At 42.1% G+C, this 23,076-nt stretch overlaps 2 long non-coding RNA genes across 3 annotated transcripts; one reads left to right on the top strand and one right to left on the bottom strand.

Moving 5' to 3' along the window:
* Positions 1-1,470: 1,470 nt before the first annotated feature.
* Positions 1,471-21,606, bottom strand: LOC137756713 (uncharacterized). The gene is made up of 4 exons (XR_011072248.1): positions 21,518-21,606; positions 7,552-7,778; positions 3,565-3,614; positions 1,471-1,781 (listed from the first exon to the last, which is right to left on the bottom strand). It is a non-coding gene; the product is annotated as an uncharacterized lncRNA (long non-coding RNA).
* Positions 21,606-22,881, top strand: LOC137756714 (uncharacterized). 2 transcript variants are annotated; one of them, XR_011072250.1, is made up of 3 exons: positions 21,606-21,891; positions 22,374-22,440; positions 22,556-22,881. It is a non-coding gene; the product is annotated as an uncharacterized lncRNA (long non-coding RNA). The 2 variants fall into 2 exon arrangements; XR_011072249.1 differs by having other exon boundaries at positions 21,606-21,825.
* Positions 22,882-23,076: the final 195 nt, after the last annotated feature.

Here is a 23,076-nt window from a genome sequence, read left to right on the forward strand (position 1 = left end):
CATAGCTTCATCGCACACAAATGGTATTTTAGTGATTTCTGGAGTGGTGTCACATATAGGTCAGCAAATTTCCTCTTCCCTTTTCTGGATGTACCGTATTGTTAAATCAATAAATTGAACTCACAGTCAACATCACTAACTCATGCCTGAGTGAAGCTTATCCAATGCATGCATTTTCTCTGTAAGGTACATCACAGCCTTCTTGCTGTGTCAGCTTATGAACTCTGTTCACTCCCTTATATTCATTGAGGGTTATGGCATCTCAATTAATTTCTTCTTTTCCACCCCTAAGTTTTTCCATTACCAAAAGTAATTTCAAGTTCCACGTTTTTACTCGTCCAACACCCTGGCCTCTCACTCCCTTGATCATCTTGTCTCCAATGACCTTCTTTCATGGCCATACCCTGAACTTTGTGATCACCTAGAATTCTTTATTCTTGAAACAGTGAACTTTAGTCTACTTCTGTCTCTCCAGCTCATTCTCTCTCTTATCCCCACTGCACTAACTCTTCAATCTTATCAAGACCTCCTTGATCCATCCATTTTCCTCCCAGCATGGCTTCCCATTTCCTTGTTTTTTACTCTATATCTTATAATCAATCGCTTCAACCTCTCTGACCAATATTCTCATCAAACCTTGCCCCCAAGATATCAGCTCTGAATCCACACAAGAATTGTCTTTTCTATCTTATGCTATGGGTTCTAAGAACTGATAATGAAAATATTATGGGTATAATGATCAGTACTCTCTCATTTTTGTGGTTTTTCAATCTAATACCACCTGGAAATCCTCCCACAAAACTTCAGTCAGTTCCTGCTCTCACTTCTCACAATAGCTCTTCCAAATCTTCATCACTATCCTCAAGCCCAATACCTATTCCTGCTCCCAACATTCTCAGTACACAGAATAAACTCTTTGTTAACAGGAAAAACAGAACTAAGGATGTGAATTCTAGTCACTTCCTGGTCTAGGTTAAGTGAGTAAGCGAAAGAAAGTACCACAGTCAACCAATTCTTGGGAGATCCATTACTGTCCAACCAACCTTCATATACTCTCTTATGTCCAGTACCTGGGAAAGCCTGAGATTTTTAAAGATTCAGAGGAGGGAAGACATCTCCTATTTTAGAGATTAAAGTGCCCCACTACCCTTATGTCTAACATCAGCTCCTCTACTGGAGTTTTGGATCTCATCCCTTGCCTTCTCAGAAATTTCATGCATCAGTCATCACCTCTCTCTTCTGTATCTTCAACCTTCTCTGTCTCCTAGCTCCTTCCCCATTAGCTGCAAACATTCTCAAGTCCCTACTATCTTTAAAAAAATCCTACCACAATCTTATGAGACCTTCCAGCTGCCATCTGATCTTTCCCTTTCCAAGCTTATTGGAAGTATAACATGCATTTACAATCTCTATTACTTCAATGCCCAATGTTCCAGTTATACACTGCTGTGTAATAAACCACCCGCAAACTTGGGACTGAAAACAATAATCATTTTATTATTGTCATGAATGGGTGGGTGAGAAATTTGGGCAAGGCTTACTGGACAGTTTTTCTGCCCCATGTGGCATCTACTGGAGTCACTCAGTGGCATCCAGCTGGCGGCTAGGCTGATCTGGTGGAGCCAAGATGGTTCTGGTTTCCTTTATGCTTGGCGTCTTGGTGGGGATTTCTGGAACCCTGGGTGCAGCCGGGCTTCTCTCTCTCTCTCCATGTCGTCTCACAATTTCTCCATGTGGTCTCTCTAGTAGGGTGATCAGACTTCTTAAATGATGGCTCGGAGCTCCAAAAGATCAAGGCAAAAGTTACAAGGCTTCTTATGACCTACTCTCATAAGTCAAGCACCATCACTTCCCTGCCTTCTATCAGTTAAACTTATTTAGAGACTTCACCAGATTCAAGACTAGGGGACTATACAGGAGTATGATTACTGGAAGGAATGGTTAACAGAAAACACATGTTAAAGTCTACCACACCCATGCACTCCTCAAACTGCAATCTGGCAACACTCCTTGCCACTCCACCGAAATTGCAATTTCTGAGGTAAAGACCTCTTAGTTGTTAAATCCAATGCCGGCTTTTCAGTACTTGCTTTGCTTGCTTTTTCTGCTGAACTGGACCCTACTGACCACTAACTCCTTCATGAAATTCTCCTCCCCTGACTTTTGTATACCACCTTTCCTTGTTTGTCTTTAATTTTTCTGACTGTTTCTCAGTTTCCTAGAGTGACTCATTTCTTATGCTCTCCCCTTAACTACTGGGCTTTGTTATCAGTTCTCTTCTCACCCTGTACATGCTATTTGGTTACATCATCTAGACCTATGGCCTCATCTATCACGTATCCACTGGAGATTCTCCATTATACATCTCCATCCCAGATCTCTCTCCAGTCCTCAGACTCAGATGTACTCTGACTGGATGTCCCACAGGTACCTCAAACATGGCCAAAGCTGAATTCATCTTCCCCCTTAAACTTGCTCTCTTTCTTACATCCTCTATTTTGTATTGACCATCCTTCCAGATGCCCAAGGCAGAAATCTGGAAGTCGTCCTTAACTCTACCCTCTAATTCCACCTCAAATACTTTGTCACCAATCCCCAACCATTCAACCTGCTAAAATGTTTTGCAATTTATCCTCTCTTCACCATCCCAGATACTAGATCTGGCAGAGGACTGGGTAGGGGCCTTGGCCTCTCATTCTGATCTATGAATTATATAGAAGTTACATTTACTACAATAAACTCAGATAACTTTTTTTAAAGAGGAGGTGACTAAGAGATATCAGGACAGGGGATATTTAAAAAGTGAATCTCCTTATGGAAAAAGGCACTCAGGTTTGTGGCAGCAGGGCCCTGCCTGTCCAGAGTGAACTCATTTTAGCTCATGGGAAAGCCCAGGTGGGGGCTTATCAAGCTTCTCATACCTCCAAACCTGTCATCCTGAAACTTCATCACATTTAGCTTATCCGGTTATAAAACTGCCTTTTTCAAGTCACATCATTGAGAGCTAACATCTGGATATAATCTGGGTATAATTTCTTATTACCTGACTAGAAGAGTCTTGCTACATTGGCCACAGGTTATACAATAGTGACCAGGCAGGTTCTGGCTTCCAGTAAATGACCGAGTAGCTTCTATCAAGCCACCTTTCCTTCAGATATAACAACAATATACTCTGGACAAAATATTAAAAAACAACTACCTGAAAGTACTAACAACCTGAAGCATGCAGAAACTGGAAAAGAAACTACACTTAAAGGATAGGATTAGAACCAGGTGAGATTCCCAATTTTTAAGGCTTTTAGCCACAGAGCAGGCCCCAATCAGTGACCAGATAGGTTGTAAAACTGAGTCTTTACCGGAAGACAGAATTCAGGATTTCAGCAGCTGGAGCCTATGGAGGTAAAATACTGGAATGGAGAGATCTTGACAGGTGGAGCCCTAAATTCTGTGTATAAGCTCTGTCCAACTCTCTGGCCAACCTCTGAACCATGCACGCACAGGGCAGTCTCCAAATAGCTCAGATAAAACTAAAAGAACTAAATAGAAATTTCAGCTGGTACTTACTGCAGGGGAAATTGAGTATGGAGTTTGAGTTCAGTCAAGTTGACTACCTGCTAAAACAAAAAAATCAATACTCTTCAGAGGGACACAATGGAATCCAGATTCTCTACAACATGTCCTCTGACAAATCCAAATGACTGGGCATATGGGAAACAGAAAAATGTGACCCATACTGAAGAAAAAAGGTAATGAAGACTAGCCCCCAAGATGACATAGATGTTGGAATTAACAGAGAGGAGTTTTTAAGCAGCTATTATACCTATGTCCAAGGATACAGAGGAAAACATGCTCAAAATGAACAGCAACCTGTTGCATTCCATCCAGGTAGAGATGATCAATATGTAGATATAGGCAACTGATTCAAGGTGTAGAAGAGACATGGCAAGACTGGCCAGGAGCGACAGTACCCACTGACATCCCCTTAGTTCAGATTCTCATTGTTTCTCATGTAGACTATTAAAACAGTCTCATAAATTATCTTTCTGCTTCTGGTTACTATTTACTATGACCCTCTCCCACACACACACACACAGACCCTAAGCACATCTACATTGATTCCAGAATTAACTTTTAGAATACAGCTTTAATCAGGACTTTATTGGTTGCAAGTGACAGAAACACAACTTTGACTTGAACACAAGAGGGAATTTATTGGAAGTCTCACATAATCATACAAAGGGCAAGGATGTGGATGGGCCTCAAGGACAAGACCAGAGACTTGAACACTAATAGGAATTTACAGCTCATCCTGCATGCTGACTGCATTTTCTCAGACAAGCTTCCTCCCTGGAGTTGTAAAAGGGCCACCCAGAGGTCCTGGCCACACATCTCCAAGCTATGCCACAAAAGTGGGACACAATACTTTCCCCCATTTAAGTTGGTTTTAAAAAATTGAAGAGAAGGATTCTGATTGTTCTGATCTAGATCACACGCCCATATGTCAACCAATCAAATCAACTGTGACTGGGGAGATGATAGGGTACTTGGACTGGAAGCCCCAACTAGAACTCCATGGCTGGACAGGAAAGGAGCAGCACTCTCCCTGAATAAACAGGGTTTTGTTTCCAAGGGAAGAGAAAGACCCTGGGTAAACAAACAAAGATAATAAAGGTCCAACAGGTTTCTTGTATTCTCTACCTCAACTCCTGGTAACCCCATCCTCCTTGCAATCACCCATGGCAGAGTTCTGGAACTTCTCTTATAGCAGAGACTGCCAGTTGTCCCCATTATCTGTTCTTTCCTTCCCTCCACCCAGCATTTTGCTGCTTAGAACATGAACGTGATGACTAAAACTCTATCTTGTACCATGGGGACAAGTGTCACACTGTGGAGATGACAGGCCATTAAGCCTTCTAGGGTTTAATGAATTTCTTTCTTTAATGAAAGAGAAATGAATTTCTATCCTGTTTAATCCACTGTTATTTTGGATGTCTGATAGCTCACAGCTGAACCTAATCCTAACCCCCTCACTCCCCACATCTAATCAAGGCAAAACAACCTAGAAGTTAAGAGTGGCATGCAGTGAAACAGGTTAGAGTGGGTTAGAACCAACCACCTGGACTTAAATCTAGGCTCTGTCATTTACCCGCTCTGTGATCCTCCGCAAATTGCTTTATCTCTCTGTACCTCAGTTTCCTCAGGCATAAAATGAGGTCAATAATGTTATCTACCCCATAGATCGGTTGTGAGAATTACATGAGATAATTCACATAAACACTGAGAGTAGCGCCTGGCACATAATAAACGCTGAGTGAGTGTTAGCTACCGTTTTCAATGCCTGCCAGTTTTACCTACTGAAAGTCCTGGAAGACAGTCCATACCTCCACTGCCCAAGTGCCACTTTATTCCACTCCAAGGAGCCCTGCCTCCAGTCCTATTCCTCGACAGCATCCTCCACACTGCCTCAGCCTGATTTTTCTAGAGCACCCCGATCTGACCAGGTCACTCCTTTTTGAACCGTCTTGATGACTCCCCATTATCTACAGAATGAAGTCTTAACTCCACAGCTGGGTGACCAAGGCCTTTTTGGCATTTGGCACTGGCTCACCACCTGCCACTCCTCCACCACCGACCACACCCTGGCTGCAGCACTGAGCTATCCTCTACCACCACTTCCTTACCTGCCTCAAGAGTGTCAACCACTCCCACTCTCTCTCTCCTGAACTCTTTCCTCTCTTGGCTTCTGTGGCACCACACTGTCCTGATTTTTTTCCAGTCTCCCCGGCTGTTCCTTTTTCATCTTTCTCATGGGCTTCTCATTTTCCACTCCCTTGGTAAGTGTCAGGGTTCCCTTCTTAGTCCACTCCCTGTTTCACTGCATGTCCTCTCCCGAGTGATGGCATCTACCGTCAGGCTTTCAAGCTCCACCTACACGCTGTGATCCCCTGATCTTCACTCCTGACCACTGACCTGAGCTCTGGTCTCACACATCCTCCTGTAGATCACAAGGACACAACCTTAGCATGTCCAAAGTGGAACTCATCTTCCACCCCTACTCGCTTCTCCTCTTTGCACTGAATCTACTGGTGGCACCACCATTATCCAAGCCAGAAACGTTCATTCTCTACATCTAAGAAATTACCAAATACTGCCAAATTCACATCCTCAGTAACTCTCCAGTCTGTCTTCTCCTCTCCATACTCACCGCCATTGTTTTAGTCTGGCACTCCTCCTCTGTAGCATGAACTCAGCAATAGCCCCTTCTCTGCCTCCAATCCAAATGATGACGTGTGTCACCTACCTACAGTGATAACCTTATCATGCCACCGCCCTGCCTGAACCTCTTCACTGGTTCCCACTGCCCAGTCAGACAAAATTATTCCTTTCCCCATAGTTGTTAAATACCTACTATGTACCAGGGACTATGTTAAGTTTTGGGTTGGCCAAAAAGTTCGTTCGGGTTTTTCCATAAGATGTTACAGATTACAATGTTGACCACGAACTGGCCCCTGCCTTCTAAGGAATTTGCCACCTATCTGGGAAGACAGATACACAACCACATACTAATAACATAATGTATTAAGTCTTGTGATAGATATATTCACAGAGCATTACAGGAGCATAAGACTGAGTTCCTTGAAGCAGAGACTGGGGTCTTCCTAATCTTTGTATCCCCAACATCTGGTACCAGGTCTGATTCAATAGAGAATTGTTTCTGAATACCGAACTGATGATCCTCTCTGATCCTCAGTTTCCCTCTATGTAAAATGGCTCACAGCTCATATATCAAATGAATTAAATCTATGAACTTTGTTTGAATCCAGATTTGAATGAACCAAATGCAATTTTAAAAATGAGACAACTAGGTAAATTTGAATACTTGGTATATATTTGATAATGTTAGGATATTATTGCTTGGGTTTTTTTTAAAGTGTTATAATGATACTGTGGTGTGTTTAAAAGTCCTTACCTTTTAGGGGCTTCCCTGGTGGCGCAGTGGTTGGGAGTCTGCCTACCAATGCAGGGGACACGGGTTCGAGCCCTGGTCTGGGAGGATCCCACGTGCCGCGGAGCAGCTGGGCCTGTGAGCCACAATTACTGAGCCTGCGCGTCTGGAGCCTGTGCTCCGCAACAAGAGAGGCCGCGACAGTGAGAGGCCCGCGCACCGCGATGAAGAGTGGCCCCCGCTTGCTACAACTAGAGAAAGCCCTCGCACAGAAACGAAGACCCAACACAGCCATAAATAAATAAATAAACAAATACTTTAAAAATCCTTACCTTTTAGAGGAATGTAAGAAAGTATTTAAAAATGAAATTATGCAGTGAAAAATTATCTGGGATTTGCCTGAAAATAATCCAGTGGTGTTGGATGGGGGGTATAGCTGAAACAAGCCTGGCCACGCCTATGTTAATAATTGCTGAAGCAAGATGATGGACAAAATAAATGACAAAATTAATCTCTCAGGGTTCTGTGGCAATTCAACAACATGATTATATAAAGTTTCTGATACAGTGCCTGCTGTCTCAAAAAATGTTAGTTTTGCTTCTCACCTCACTCTTTTAATTCCATCCAGGGCAAAGCAGGAGAAACAAGTCGGTGGTGTGGGAGCTAGAAGCCCAACATGCAAAGAACTGGAAATATACTCAGCATCGTTTCTCTCCTCTGCCTGGTAAAGACAGAGCGGCTTGAGCGCCAGGTGACTCCCAAGCAGCCTTGGGTAGGAATAGCAGTGCTCCAAAACAGCACGACAAACGGGAAGAAATCATGGCTTGAATTTCTGTGGAGAGGAGAGAAAAACTGCGTCAGACATAAACATGAACTCTTGGCTGGAAAGGGCTCCTCTTTTCCTCTGCTACTTGAATCCCTGTGCAGTACTGCCACCTGGTGGCTCTCTAGCATCGCTTTACCTAGTTCCTGGATGCAGTTGGCTCTCAGAGATCTGACTGCACTGAGAATTCTAGAAGGGAACAGCCCCTCTCAACCAAATGTTCCCTGAATTGCTCAAAGTTGAGCATAACATATCATATCCCTCATGTCCTGCAAAGTGCCTTGTACTCAAGCTCTGTTATAGCACCTCTCACTACATGAGGATTGTTTACCAGTGAACATTCATTCACCTAACAAAATTACTAGGCATGGGAGACACAAGAGTGAACAGTTGAATTCTGTTTAATTGAGCATATAAACAGAGTTAAACATGTAAACAGAAAATTAAAATAATCACCTTCCCACCCACTATAAAATTAGTTACATTTAACATTTGTTGAACATTTACTATATGCCAGGAACTTGTCTAAGTCCTTTATGTACACATGTATTAACTCATTTAACTCTTACAGTAATTCTGTGAGACAGATATTATCCTGCAGAGACACAGAAAGGTTAGGCAAATTGCCCAAGGTCACAGAGCTAGGAAATGTTAGGGCTCAGATTCAAGCCTGACCTGGGTCCAGAGCCCCTGCTCTAGTTTAAAAAAATACCACTGCGCCTCTACCCTCCCCAGTGCCTGTTTGATGAGTGAATAAATAAAAACCTTGGACCTCTGAAACCCAAGGAGAGAAAAGCTCAGGTAGTAGAATCTACTCCCAGGAGGTTAAGCTGATCAAGGACTTGATTCCATCCCTCTGAATCTCACCTAGGCCCTGGGGGTTCTCTCTGTGGGATCCCTGCCTCTATTGCAGTGCCCTGTTTAATGTTCTGTCGCTCAAACATAAACAGAAAACACTCCATACAATTCTTCCTAACATATGGAAACATGCTGGCATTTTCAATAATATGCTACCAAATTCTAAAGGTGAACTGAACAGAAATAAACAAAGCAATTGCAGGAAGCATTCGAAAACAATTTCAATTCTGACCATACCGACATGGTTTCCAGCTTTGTGCATTTGGTATCTGGATTCGTGGCTGGACTCAGATTAAAAATCTGGCTGCCTTAGGGATATAATGTACAACATGATAAATACAATTAACACTGCTGTATGTTATATATGAAAGTTGTTAATAGAGTAAATCCTAAGCCTTCTCATCACAAAGAAAACTGTTTTTTCTATTTCTTTAATTCTGTACCTATATGAGATGACGGATGTTCACTAAACTTATTGTGATAATCACTTCATGATATACGTAAATCAAATCATTATACTGTATGCCTTAAACTTATACAGCGGTGTATGTCAATTATATCTCAAAACTGGAAGAAAAAAATATATGGATGCCTTTTGGTGAGCACTTACTCTGTGCAAGGCATTGTATTTTGCACTATTGATGCATTATCCCATTTAATCTTCTCACCAAATCTGTGAGGCAGGAAGGTACCCCTATTTCACAGATAAATAGGGTCAGAGAGGTTAAATTGCCCAGGATCATACAGCTAATAAGCATATAAGCAGAAAGTCTGGGATTTGAACTTAAGCAGTCTGACATCAGAACCTGAATTCTTGACCATTATGATATACTGCCTCCCCCATTTTTTTGATCATTGCCTAGTCTCTGGCTTTCTCCCAGGGATAAGCCTGGGATATATTCTTACAGTGGCTCAGTGAGGGGAATTAATTACAGATATCTCAGTCAGTTGCATTAAATTTAACTGCTTTCCTACTCACCACACATTTCCTTCAGCTAACCAACATGCACCCATTCTTGCAGGATCAGATCAAACCCGTGCCTCCTGCAGGAAGCCTTCCCTGATCTCTCCAGCCCACTACTCATTGGGTCATTCAGTAAGTGTTTGTTTCCCCCTTTTTAATATCATTCTCTCCCAAATTCCTTCTCAAGGAAAGGTCCAAGTCCAATAAACTTTCTGGGGAATACGGTGAACAGTAAAGGGGAATTGGCCCATCTCTGGAGAAGTTTGGCTCAAACATATCTCCAGGTTTTCAGATGCCTATGAGCACAGAAAGAAACAACCTAGTTGGGGAAAAAACAACATTATCTCACTGGCTGCCCATAGTTTTCACCCACTGTCCTACTCATGATCATAGCCCAGCCTCAGTCCAGGACAGTCTTTTAGAGTCCTGAAGACACAGGAAGAGGCCATCTTCAGCATTTTCATTGTTAGTCCAAATCCTGCCCACTGCTAAGAAGTTCTGAGCCAAATAGCCACACAAGATTGTTATTTTAGATGGAGATCTGATTGTACCCTAAACAGAATAAAAATCTATGAGTAGGAGCTTTCAGAATGGCACAGTAGGAACCTCTGAAGATCCACTCTTGCAAAACAGCAATGAGAACACTGGCAAAAAGTGTTAAAATCAACTTTTTCAGAACTGGAAATGATTCAAAAGTTTGCAGACAATCTGAGGAGCATTTATTCAAGAAAACTACTGAGTCTTGCTAAGAACACTGATCTTTGGGGCCTTTTAACTTGCCCTATTTCAACCCCCTCTCTCCTGTTCAGTGGTAGCCTTGAAAACCAGCAGCCTCACACCCATGGTAAAAGGCCATGAAAGCCAGCTGCCTAACAGTCACTGGTGGGGGCAGAATAGCCTGGAGCTCCTCAAAAACTCCCATCCTCAGAGCACTATGACTACTTGATCTGTCAGCTCCCTGAAAAAGCCTCTTTCCCATGGCTTGTAGTTATTCGACATGATTCAGCAGGGCGTGAGATAGTGGGAAAAGCCCTATTTACAGGGCATTTGCCAAACATTATCAGTGGCAATTGTTTAACATCACAGCTGCCTAGGCCATGATACCTGTTGGGAAAAACAAAAGACTGACCAAAAAACTTAAAAGGAAGATCTGGAGAATGAGATGTCCAAAAAGGTCTTTGAAAAGCTACAGTACATTCCTGAGGATCTAAAAGTACACACACATTAAGGGCTGTGCACATGCCCAGGAAAGACATTAGAAGGCTCCCATGTCTCACCTCTGGCTAACCTTGAGAGTCTGTGAAAACAGGAAGTGAAGGCTAAGGCATAATTGTGAACCGCTTACCAGAGCACTGACAGTGTACCACAATACACGCAGAGCCTTTCTGCAAAAAGTGGGAGGGTTATTGGTTCAAGACACTTTAGAAAACCTCTGACCAATTATTAGCTGACAACTAAGCCACAGTGATATAACTGGGCAAGACTTCAGTGGCTACACACAACAGGAAATACAGACTTTACAGAATTAGTCCAAGAAAGACACTAAACAAATAGCAACAACAAAAAACAGCAACAACAACAAACCCTTGCAGTGTGAATGTGATTTCCAGAGTTGCCACAGTATTCAAAATGTCCACTTTTAAACAAAAAATATGAGACACACGAAAGAAAGAAAGAAAGAAAGAAAGAAAGAAAGAAAGAAAGAAAGAAAGAAAGAAAGAAAGAAAGAAAGGAAGAAAGAAAGAAAGAAAGAAAGAGAGAGAGAAAGGGAGGGAGGGAGGAAGGAAGGAAGGCCCAAATACAGGAAAAAAATCAGTCAATAGAAACTGTCCCTGAGACATTAGACTTACTAGACAAAGGCTTCATATAACCTATTATAAGTATGTTGAAAGAACTAATTAAATCAAACCATGTACAGAGATTTAAAGTATGATAAGGATGTTTCACCATACAGAGAATATCAATAAAGAGACAGAAATTATTAAAAAGAGCCAAACAGAAATTCTGGAGTTGAAAAGTACAATAAATAAAATATTCACTGGAGGGGCTCAACAGCAGACTTGAGCTGGCAGAAAAAAGAATCATCAAAATTGAAGACAAGTCAATTGAGATTGGCCAGACTGAGGAACAGAAAGAAAAAAGAATGAAGAAAAATGCACAGAGCTTCAGAGACCTATGAGCATACCAACATACACATAATGAGCCCCAGAAGGAGAGGAGAAAGAGAAAGGGACAGAAAGTATATTTGAAGAAAATATGCCTGAAATTCTCCAAATTTGATGAAAAACATTAATCTATACATCTGTGAAGCTCAACAAATTCCAAGATAAACTCAAAGGAATTCACACCTAGACAGATCATAAGACCAGAAACAAGACAAGGATTTCCATTCTTGCCACTTCTATTCCACATTGTGCTGGAAGTTCTAGCCAGGGCAATGAAGGGAGAAAAAGATATAAAAAGCATCCATGTTGGAAAGGAAGAAGTATTTGTAGGTGGCATGATCTTTTACATATAAAATCCAAAGGATTCACAAAAGTCCTATTATAATTAATAAAATCAGCAAGGTTGCAGGTCAACATACAAAAATCCAATACATTTATATACCGTAGCGATGAACACTCCAAACAGGAAATTAATAAAACAATTCCGTTTATAATAGCATAAAAATTACTTAGGAACTAATTTAACAAAAGAAGTGCAAGACTTGTATACTGAAAACTACAAAACAATTGTTTAAATAAATACAAACAATCCCGTGCCCATGGATCAGAAGACTTAATATTGTTAATATGGCAATACTCCATAAATTGTTCTACAGATTCAATGCAATCCCTATCAAACTCCTTGCTGTCTTGCAGAAATGGATGAGATGATCCTAAAATCACATGAAAATTCAAAGGGTCCAGAACAGCCAAAACAATCTTGAAAAAAAAAGGAAGAAGAAAGTAATAGGACTCAGAGTTCATGCTTTCAAAAATTACCCCAAAGCTATAGTAATTAAGACTGGCACTGGCGGAGGATTAACATACAGATCAGTGGAATAGAATTGAGAGTCCAGCAATAAACTCAGACCTTTATTTTCAACAAGGGTGCCAAAATCATTCAATAAGAAAGAATAGTCTTTTCAACAGATGGTGCTGGTACAGCTAGATATTAACAGGCAAAAGAATGAAGTTGGACTCCTACTTCACGTTATATGCAAAAAGTAACTCAAAATTGAACAAAGACCTAAATGTAAGAGATTAAAATATAAAACTAGAGGAAAAAATAGGTGTCAATCTTCCCAATCTTAGATTAGGCAGTTGTGTCTTAGACATGATTCCAAAAGCACAAGCGATGGCTTGTAATTGAGATTTGTTTTTAGTACAAGATTAAAACAACCAAAATAAAACTCCTGAAAACACTTTCTTAGATATAGTTCCTTAATTCTTTGGATCTGTTCAGCATGTTTGGCTTCTCTAACACCTATTTATTACGTATGTGGGGTGCCACTCACGTCTCCCCTTAGGCTTCTGATGGCACATACACACAAGGGTCTGTTTTAATAATTTTAATAATAATAATAATGACAGATATGACACCTAACATTTAAACAGCACTTACTGTTTAAACATGGATGAATCTAGACATTATCATACTAAGTGAAGTCAGACAGAGAAAGACAAATATCATATGATATCACTTATATGTGGAATCTAAAAAAAAAATGATACAAATGAACTTATTTACAAAACAGAAACAGGGAACTCCCTGGTGGTCCAGTGGTTAGGACTCCGTGCTTCCACTGCAGGGGGCACAGGTTCAATCCCTGGTTGGGGAATTAAGATCCTGCATGCCGCGCTGCGCAGCCAAAACCAACCAACCAAACAAACAATCCAAAACAAAACAGAAACAGACTCACAGACTTCGAAAACAAACTTATGGTTACCAAAGGGGAAAGGTGGGGGAGGGATATATTAGGAGTTTGGGATTAACATATACACACTACTATATATAAAATACATAATCAACAAGGACCTACTGTATAGCACGGGGAGCTCTACTCAATATTCTGTAATAACCTATATGGGAAAAGAACCTGAAAAAGAATGGATATATGTGTATGTATAACTGAATCACTTTTCTGTACACCTGAAACTAACACAACATTGTAAATCGACTATACTCTAATACAAAAAAAGAATAAAATAAACAGCACTTACTGTTTGCCAGGCACCATCCTAAGTGCTTCACCTATATTAACTCTGCAAATCCCCCTAACAACTCTCTATTTTACAGATAAGAAAACTACAGCACAGAGAGGTTTACTACCTTGCCCAGAGTCATCAAAGCCTATGGGGAGTGGAGCCCAAACTGCAACACAGGCAGTCTTCCTCCGGAGGCTGTGCTTTTCATCTGGGCAAGCTCCCTTAACTCCTCAGATGGAGGGGTTTTTATAAACCATGTGGCTTAGGACTAGACTGAGGCCAAAGTGCATTTCCTACTCCCACTGCCCCAGATTTTAAATCTTACAAACTGTACCTTCAGGTACCACAGACAAGGAGATACTTTTCCTATACAAATTTAGTCAAAATCACTTTGGCCCTGGGTGTGGGAATCAGGAAGAAGAAAGATTGGAGTAGAGCTAAGGAAAAGATACCTTTTTCAGAACCGAATAAGCAAAGGCAAGGAAACAAAAGATCACTATGCCAAAGGAGGAAGAATTCAGATTGGGAAGGGAGGGCATATGGGATTTTCCTTAGTGAGATTTGAGGTAGGAGTTATCAGGATGATGACCACAGGCCAGTAAGTACAGGGGCTAAAAGGTATATGGTTTTATCCATCCTATTACCTGTTTTTCAGCCACACCTATGGCCTCCATTACCTGGGGTCAACTCTACTGAGAGAGCAGGACCTCTTGGGCAACCCTAGACCCCAGCCATATTGTCCCACTGTGATGCCCCCAGCAAGGCCAATAAAAGGCAGCCATTAGTAATGAGCTCTGCTTTTTTTTTTCTTTTAAAGAAATACTAACTTTCCCAAGGTTTTTACATAAAATGACATTTTGTGCCCAGCACATCATATTTTTCTTTTATCAGAACATTAATGCAAGAGTTCAGTGGGAGCTGTCTCACAGTCCTCAGAGTTGCTACCAGGGAAAGATAAGTGATGCAAGAGAGCAGTGGAAAAATACAAGCGCAGGAAAAGCTGGGGTTTTCTGGCTTTGTGTTTCTCCTTTCATGCATCAAAGCAATGCATGAGATAAGAACTTGTGATAAGTAAACAATACCCATGTCCCCTAAGGTCGTTGTTATCATCCCTGTACATGAATGCCTATTTACCCCAATTGCTTATTATTTCAGTAAATATTTACTGAGTGCCTACGATGTGCCAGGCACTGCTCTAGGCACTGGGGAATGCAATAGTGAATGAAACAGATACCAAAGGTTTGCGCTCATGAAGCATACTACTTCCTCCTGCTTTTCCTCTCCCCTGCCTGCTTCCTCTTCTTCTCCTGCATCTAGTGGAAAACAAGCGGTGAATTAGGAGACCCGGGTTCTGGCCCTAGCTCTGCCACTGATTGGATATATGATCTTCATTAGCATCTCCAGGCTCAGGTGTCCTCTCTGCAGATCCTAAAGATGAACAAAACATCCCTCTTGGAGCTGTGGGGAACCCCCAAATCAATCTAATATAGATTCTGTTTTCCAGGGGCTCACAGACTGGTAGGAGGGCCAGACACATGCCCAGATAACTATAATGCAAACAGAAGGTGGCAGAAAAGAGAAACAAGGAAAGGTTATGAAGAGGAGAACACGAGATCTAGGTTTCCAAACAAGTGGCGCTCACTGACTTTGGGCCTTGAGTGTTGGAAAAGATTAGGATATGTGTGAACAGACAGGAATACTTTTCAAGGAAGAATGTAGAGGGAATAAGCAGAACCAGCAGTAGGAGAGGGGTGATCAAGGTTCAAATGGGGGAGTTCAGTGTGGCTGGAACACATTGAAAGAGCCAAACACCAAATTCACATGAATTTTTACAAGGAAACAAGAGACTCAGACATTCTGTACTTGGCCCATAACCATGAGGTCAGTTGGTGGTGGTACTCAACATTTATAACCAATATCTTCTGAGTGCCCACCGATTACACAATTCCAGTAATAGTACTAGGACTTCTATTCTAACTTACAGATTGAATGACTTACCCAGCAAGAGCTATTCGTGTGTGTAAAATATAGACACATATGGAGGCTTTAAAAGTGAACCATATTCTGCCAGATTAAAAGAATAAAACTTCTATACATGTCATTGGAAATAACACTGTGATTTCCTCCAACCTCATACAATGATATAGAGGAGAGCATCATCCCTCACCCTCTGGTTAATAAATACTGTTAATTAGGGTCACTACTTGTTTCCTTATGGAAAAAAAAAAAAACCCACATACTTCTGTTAATCAAGATGTTCAATTAAAGAAATAACTAAATAGTTCCAGATCTTATTTTAAAAGGAGGTGCAATTATCTACAGAAGTTTCATTTAGTGTACTGAATAACCTCCCTTTCCATTCTTCCCTCTTCCGTCCACTCTGGAATCAAAGAGCTCAGCAGCAGCAGGAGCAACAGCAAAGCGAAATGCTTTGTCCCTAGCCCGTTTTCCCTCTTACAATTACTTGCCTTCCTTGCTCCTTTCACTCCATTTCTTTTGTGTTAACCAACATTTCTACCTCTGTTTGGGTTACTATTGCTTTGTGCTAAACCAATCCAAAACTCAGTGGTGCAAAACAATCATTTTATTTTGTTCTCGGATTCTGTTCAGGAACTCAGGATACAGCAGGGATGTCTTGCTTCTACTCCATGATGTCTGGAGCCTCAGCTGGGAAGACTCAACAGCTGGGGGCTTTAATCATCTAGAGGTGTCTTCATTAACAGGTCTCCTGGTTGATGTTTGCTATCAGCTGGGACTGCTGACCAGAGGACCTGTAGGTGGCCTCACCATGAACTTGGGCTTCCTCAAAGCATGGCAGTCTCAGGGTAGTCAGACTTCTTACATGGCAGCTCAGGACTCTAAAGGTCAATGTCCCTGCAGATAAAGCACAAGCCACACTGCCTCTTATGGCCTAGCCTCAGAAGTCACAGAGTCTCATCTCTCCCTATTCTATTGATTTAGACAATCAAAGTCTGCCTAGATTCAGAGCAGAGGGGACGTCAACCCGACTTCTCAATGGAAGGGTGGCAAGGTCACATTATAGAAGAGAGCATGGGATGAGAGGTACTGTTCTGGCCATCTTTGAAAAATACAATCTGCTATATTCTCCCATCCACTTACCTTGCTTAAGTATACTCTTATGATTTTTTTAAAGGGAAACAATCTCAGGAGACTGCTATTTCTCACTGAGGCTCCTAAGTTCTGTTAGAGGGTAACCAGATGCTTTCATCCACACCCAGCCCTCAATCTTTCCTGTTCAACACATCTAACCATTTCTCTGCTATATATGGCTCCTGGCAGAAAGGGAATTTGGTCTCCTACAGGCTGCTGGACCTGGCACTGATCACTCTGAGGAGAAAAGCAGCCACTGACATATGGGAGCTGTCCTGGCCCTCACAGCTAGGCCTTGTTGTTCTCCTGATGAGCGTAACCAATTTCACAGACCATCAACATCAGACAAGGCCACTCTGTGACAAAAGCAAGACTACTGCATAGTCATGTCTGAAAAGAGACAAAACATGCACTTTGACCAAACCACAAAATAAGCAGACGTCCTCCTATCCTGGCTAATAGCTGCTACTTTACCGATGAGCCTCCTTCTAGTCTATCCTCCTAGATAAGATTCATTAAGATACCCAATCATGGAATTACCCCTATGTATTACATAGGGGTAATAATAAGCAATTACCCTTATGTACAGTCTGTTACTTCCTAACAGAATCCAACCCAGAGCAAAGCCTCGCTTCTTTAAATCCTCCCCCAAATCACCTAACACAAGTCCAAATCCTGTAATAAGTCCTTTCTAACACCCTCTGAGACGTTTCACCAGTTCCCCGTGGTGTGCATTCTCCCTCAACTCACTAACTAATCAACCCGACTTGTTAAACCATAGATATGTTCCTGGTGGACTTTGGCTGCAGGGCACTGGAACTCCTCTAAGGACCTTGAAATTAGAAAACACATTTCTGGCAAGGCCATTTCTGACCTCCTGAACTCCAGCTTTCAGTAAGACTTTGGATTTGGCTCTTTTACATGCAGTTTTGGAAGACAATTATATGAATTCCTTGGATCTCCAGAGGCTATTAAAATGCTTCCATCGTTTTAAAAAAATACATATTTATATGAGATTAGGTTATCAGGGTTTCTTCATCACCTTATCAAGTGCAGAAAAGTTACCATGATAAATAGCGGCAATAGCCACCCTGTCCACAACAGATCACAGGACCTAAGGGGAACCTGGCTGCAGGCACATGGGTGTTTAGGCCTCTATTGTGGGAAAAGCAATAAGTTATACACGCAGCAACTGGCTCATCAGTTGCAGATTCCAGATTCCAGAATATACTTCTGCCTCCTCTTCCTCCTAGTGAGTTCTTCATGTTCCTCTAATCTTATTTTGCAAAGAAACGTGATATTAATTATGATAATCACCCTTCTCCCCTCTACTTTATAGTTCTCACTCACTTGATGTAAGAAGTCTCATCCTCAGAAAAACCATTCCAAACAAAACAATGACATCCATAGCCTTGTGGTTAAGTGCCAGACCTAAAACCCCACTCCACTTCAGGTGACAGATACATACTGATTTAAAGTTGTTTAGGGAATCAGCTGTAACAAGCAAGAAGTCTGGACTGCAAACAATCCTGTCTGAATCTGAATTCTGGAGTAATCATGTGTTTGCTGCTCTGACACAGATGGCCCCCAATTCTCTTCAGCATCCATCTGTCTGCTCACAGGGTCCATAAGCTATTGAGTGTTCAAGCAACAAAATTAAATCATTCCTGCTTAGGAATCACTCAGGACACAGTGATACATAGTTCAAAATAATAGGTTTATTTTATTCCTTTTTATCTCCTCATATTTCATAGAAAATTATACTGTCTGTAAGACTAAGTGCGAATTAGGCAGAGATGAGGACTGGTGAGGAGGGGAGGAGTCAGTGCACAAGTATAACTGAAAAGCTCACCAACCATAAGTGAAATTTAATTGATATTCAAGAGTCGTGTGTGTGACTGCCGACAAGGTTCAGAACACGCTACCCCAAAATATGGCACCGTGGCACAATGAATATTTTAAAGCTGAAGGAATTTGAGTAAATGGCAGAAACAAGAAGGACACTTGACCTCTTGCCCCTCTTCTCCCCTGAGACAGGTCATAAAACCCTCATGTGAGAGGTTCCCTCCCTATATCCAGAGGAAAGGAGAATCTTTATCTCCAAATACAAAGGGATACAGAGAAAAATCCTAACAAACAGGACTTGTTAAGTCTCCCCCAGTTTACTACACTTCCCTCATACTCCTTAATTTGTCATATTTCTCCATGACTTCCCATTCTTCGTCAAACCTAGCATAAAATACTCAGCTCTGTTTCTCTGGGTCTTCATTTCCCTATGCCGGCTCCTGTGTCATGGAAAACTTACATTAAATACATTTGTATGCTTCTCTCTTGTTAATCTGTCTTTGTCAGTTTAATTTTCAGACCCAGCCAGGGACCCTAAGAGAGTCAAGGAAAACTTTTTCTTCCCCTACAGTGTCCTGCTGACTCCCTTGCAATGTGGATATGGCAGCCCTTTAGATTTCTGAAACATCCAGGGCACTGGTCATCCTAGCATCTTGCTGGCCCCTGAAAAGGCTCACAATAGACCCAGGCCAGTTTATTTGGACTTTTTTTGTGTGTTTTATGTGTGTCTGCATGTTTGGTTTTGGGGTTTGGTTTGGTTTTGTAACTGGCCTGTGGGGAAATTTGGGATCCAACATTGACAGGTCTAGAATGAGTGACATTTCTAAAAATCTGTCCTGGCCTTTTTCAGGCTCGTGGGAGGGTATGGAGGGTAGGTAGAACTGGGGACTGCCACCATCCAGTAGGCTGTTTAGGTCAATCCCTCAAGGAAGGTTTCAAGTTAATCTCTGGCACAGTGAGAATTCTGGTCCCTTCTGTGCTTTACAGCGAATAAACTGATTATTTCTTCTGAAGAGGAAGGGGTTTCACTGAGGGTGAAAAAATAAATAAAACTACTTATCACACCATCTCAATTCTGGCTGCTTATACAAATCTTTGTGTTCATTAGATTGTCCCAACTGTCTTTTCATTTTTAAACTTCAAACATAATTTATTACCACAAGTTAGAACACCTCATTTTTGGGGGGGTGATGACACAAGCAGGGGTGTGAGTTCTGTAAATAACTAGCTACTTGAATATAACTCAGAAAGGCATCTGAAAAGGAAATAAATACTTTGTTTTTTAAACAATTTAAGCAACTCTGAACCCCATGAGTGAAGAAAAAGCTGATGCAAACCTTACTTTGTTTAGTTCAGGAAGATTCATCTTTGCTCTTCCATTCAAAACATACAAATGCACAACAAAAACACATCCGTTTTATTTCATATCTACCATGAGTTATTTCAGACTTGTCTAACCTTTAGGAGTGTGCCCAGTCTTCCCTAGAGATGTCCTTTCTGGTTTACTCATCTCAGTTCTGTTTAGACCAGTACTTCTCCAAGTGTGGTCCCGGAACCAGCAGTATCAGCATCTCCTGGGAACTTGTTAAAAATGTAAATTTGGGGGCCTACCCCAGACCAACTGAATCAGCAACTCTGTGGTGGAATCCAGTAATCTATGTTTTAACAAGCCCCCCAGCTGATTCTGATGCACAGGAAAGTTTGAGAACCATTGACTTGGACTGTCTGCTATACTGTTTTTTCTCTGGTAAACAAAGCAGCAGGTTTGATGATTCAAACTTTTAAAAAGATTGCTTAGGATTCCAGGTAAATTCACAATTCCCTGCTATGAACTGAGTATGCTAGAAAACCAAAGAGCTGGCACAGAAGTCTTTCATATGGTTAAGGCAGAGAGCCCTTGAGTTCTGCACTCTGGTCCTACCCAGAGCTTGCAGGCTATGCGTGCAAGGGGAGGCCTTGATCTCAAGTTAAGAGTGACTCTCCAGCAGGGGTCCTGGAAGTGCCACTGTGATGGACAAATGTTCTCACCAGGAATAAACGAGTTTGGGCCTTAAGTGCTACTCAGTCCTCCAGGTAGCTGCACCCGAGCTAAACAGGGAGGGAACACGCTTGGAGAAAATTGCACATAGTTTTGCCCTGCTTATTTTATCTTTAAAATATATGTCAAATCACCACATCAAAGATCATCCCAGATGGCAACCTCAGGAGAGTCTGTGGCACCCAGCAGGTTATCGAAACACTTGGGGTATCTCTATCTCCTTGTACTGTAATTGCCTGTCTCCAAATGCATATAGTAACTGACAGGCTGTAAGTGTCGAGGATAAAGGCTAATTCCTTTCCTCATACAGAGCTTCTAGTACAGTACCCAGCACAGAGCAAGTACTTGGTAATTTGTTAAAGGGAGTCAACCCATCAAAAGTAGAATCTGAAACCAGGAGCCCAATAAAATCACTCCAATAAAATCATCCCATATAGGTACGATTCATATGTGCTGGTGTCCCGCTAACAACACGTTTTCACCCTGCTGATTTTACCCTCCATTCGTCTATTCGCCACCTCTCCCATCCCCAAATACTTCCCAAAAGATTCACACAACTCATCACCTACGTAACACAGTTACACGCCCCCTTCCGACACCCACGCCCTCAATTTTCGCCGCCGGGTCCGTCACTCTGTCAGTTCCCCCTTCTCCTCACCCCCTCTCACTTCCGTTCCCCTGTCCCAGCGCGGCTGGAGGCAGGACATGCCTACGCCTTCAGCCCAAAACAAGTGCTACAAACCTCCGCCTCGTCCGCCCTCCCGGTGGCGGCCGACGGCCCCTGCCTTCCGGCCTCTGAGAGCAGCTGTGCCGGCAGTGGCCAGATCCAGCCTGCCGATGGCCCTTACTTAGGGTTGGTCATAATAGAGACGCGCACTGGATATTTCCCAGGCGCCCTGGGGCGACGTACAACGGAGCTCCCACAGTCCTCTTCGCCTCCGCTCGGTCCACCCCCAAACTCCGGTATTAACCCCTTCACGTCCATGTTCATTGGCCCATCGACGCCCCCTGGCACGCAGATTGCTTCGTGAGATCCCGGACACCTAATTGGTAAAATACATAAAAGACCGGGCCTGTCCCTTAGTTATAGTTATCGAAGATTTTCTCAACTTGCTTGTAAGTTGACTTGTAAGCTTACTAACTCATTTTTAAATAGGAGCTTAACTTGTTAAGTTGACAACATGAACGGTTTATAATGATGCGTTTAAGCTTCCGGACCTACCGAAACTCTAAATTTCCTGTTTCTAACTGTTCACCTTGAACCTGTGCCTTTTCTACCCTCCATTCCCCATCTCCTTTTGATTCTTGTCTGATTATTTAACTGCATACCTCAATGGTTAAGGGCACAGGCTTTGTAAACCTGACTTTCTGGGTGTGAATCTCCATTCTACCACTATGCAACCGTGGAATCTTGGGCAAGGGATTTAAGCACGCTATTCCTTGGCTTCCTCATCTGTAGAATGGGTATGATAGTAGGTTGTAGTGAGAATTTTAAAAGTCACATGCAAGCAGCACCTAAAACATTGCCTAGCACAGAGTTAAGCGGTATATTGAAATAGAAATTATAATTATTGACATTAATGGATATGTCTTCTCAGCTAAGACCTTCTCGCCGATAAATAATAAACAGCAATCATGGTTAACGTTTGAGCGTCTGTGGACCAGGTACTATGTTAAGTGTTTTACACCCATTTTTGTTGTTGTTGTTTAATCCTCATGATAATTGGCGGTAGTTGTAAGTACTATCCTTCTCTCTCCTCCTCTTTGTTTCTCTAAGCAGCTAAGAAAATTCAGGCCAGGAGCTTTCCTGGTGACGCAGTGGTTAAGAATCCACCTGCCAATGCAGGGGACACGGTTTCGAGCCCTGGTCCAGGAAGATCCCACATGCTGTGCAGTAACTAAGCCCGTGCGCCACAACTACTGAGCCTGCGTGCCGCACCTACTGAGCCTGTGTGCCACAATTACTGAAGCCCGTGCACCTAGAGCCCATGCTCCACAACAAGAGAAGCCACTGCAATGAGAAGCCTGTGCACTGCAATGAAGAGTAGCCCCCACTCGCTGCAGCTAAAGAAAGCCCACGTGCAGCAACAAGGACTCAACACAGCCAAAAATAAATAAATTAATAAATTAATTTTTAAAAAAATAACATAAGGGTTCATATATCTTTTTAAAAAAAAGAGAAAATTCAGGCCAGTGAGATAGCAGATAACTCAATAACTTGCCTACGGTCACAGAGCTAATAACAAATAGAGCCAAGACTTAAACTCAGAGATGTCTTGGCCCTTCTCAAATGTCACTGAG

The sequence above is a fragment of the Eschrichtius robustus genome, chromosome X (genome assembly GCF_028021215.1).
Source record: "Eschrichtius robustus isolate mEscRob2 chromosome X, mEscRob2.pri, whole genome shotgun sequence".
NCBI classification, from domain to species: Eukaryota; Metazoa; Chordata; class Mammalia; order Artiodactyla; family Eschrichtiidae; genus Eschrichtius; species Eschrichtius robustus.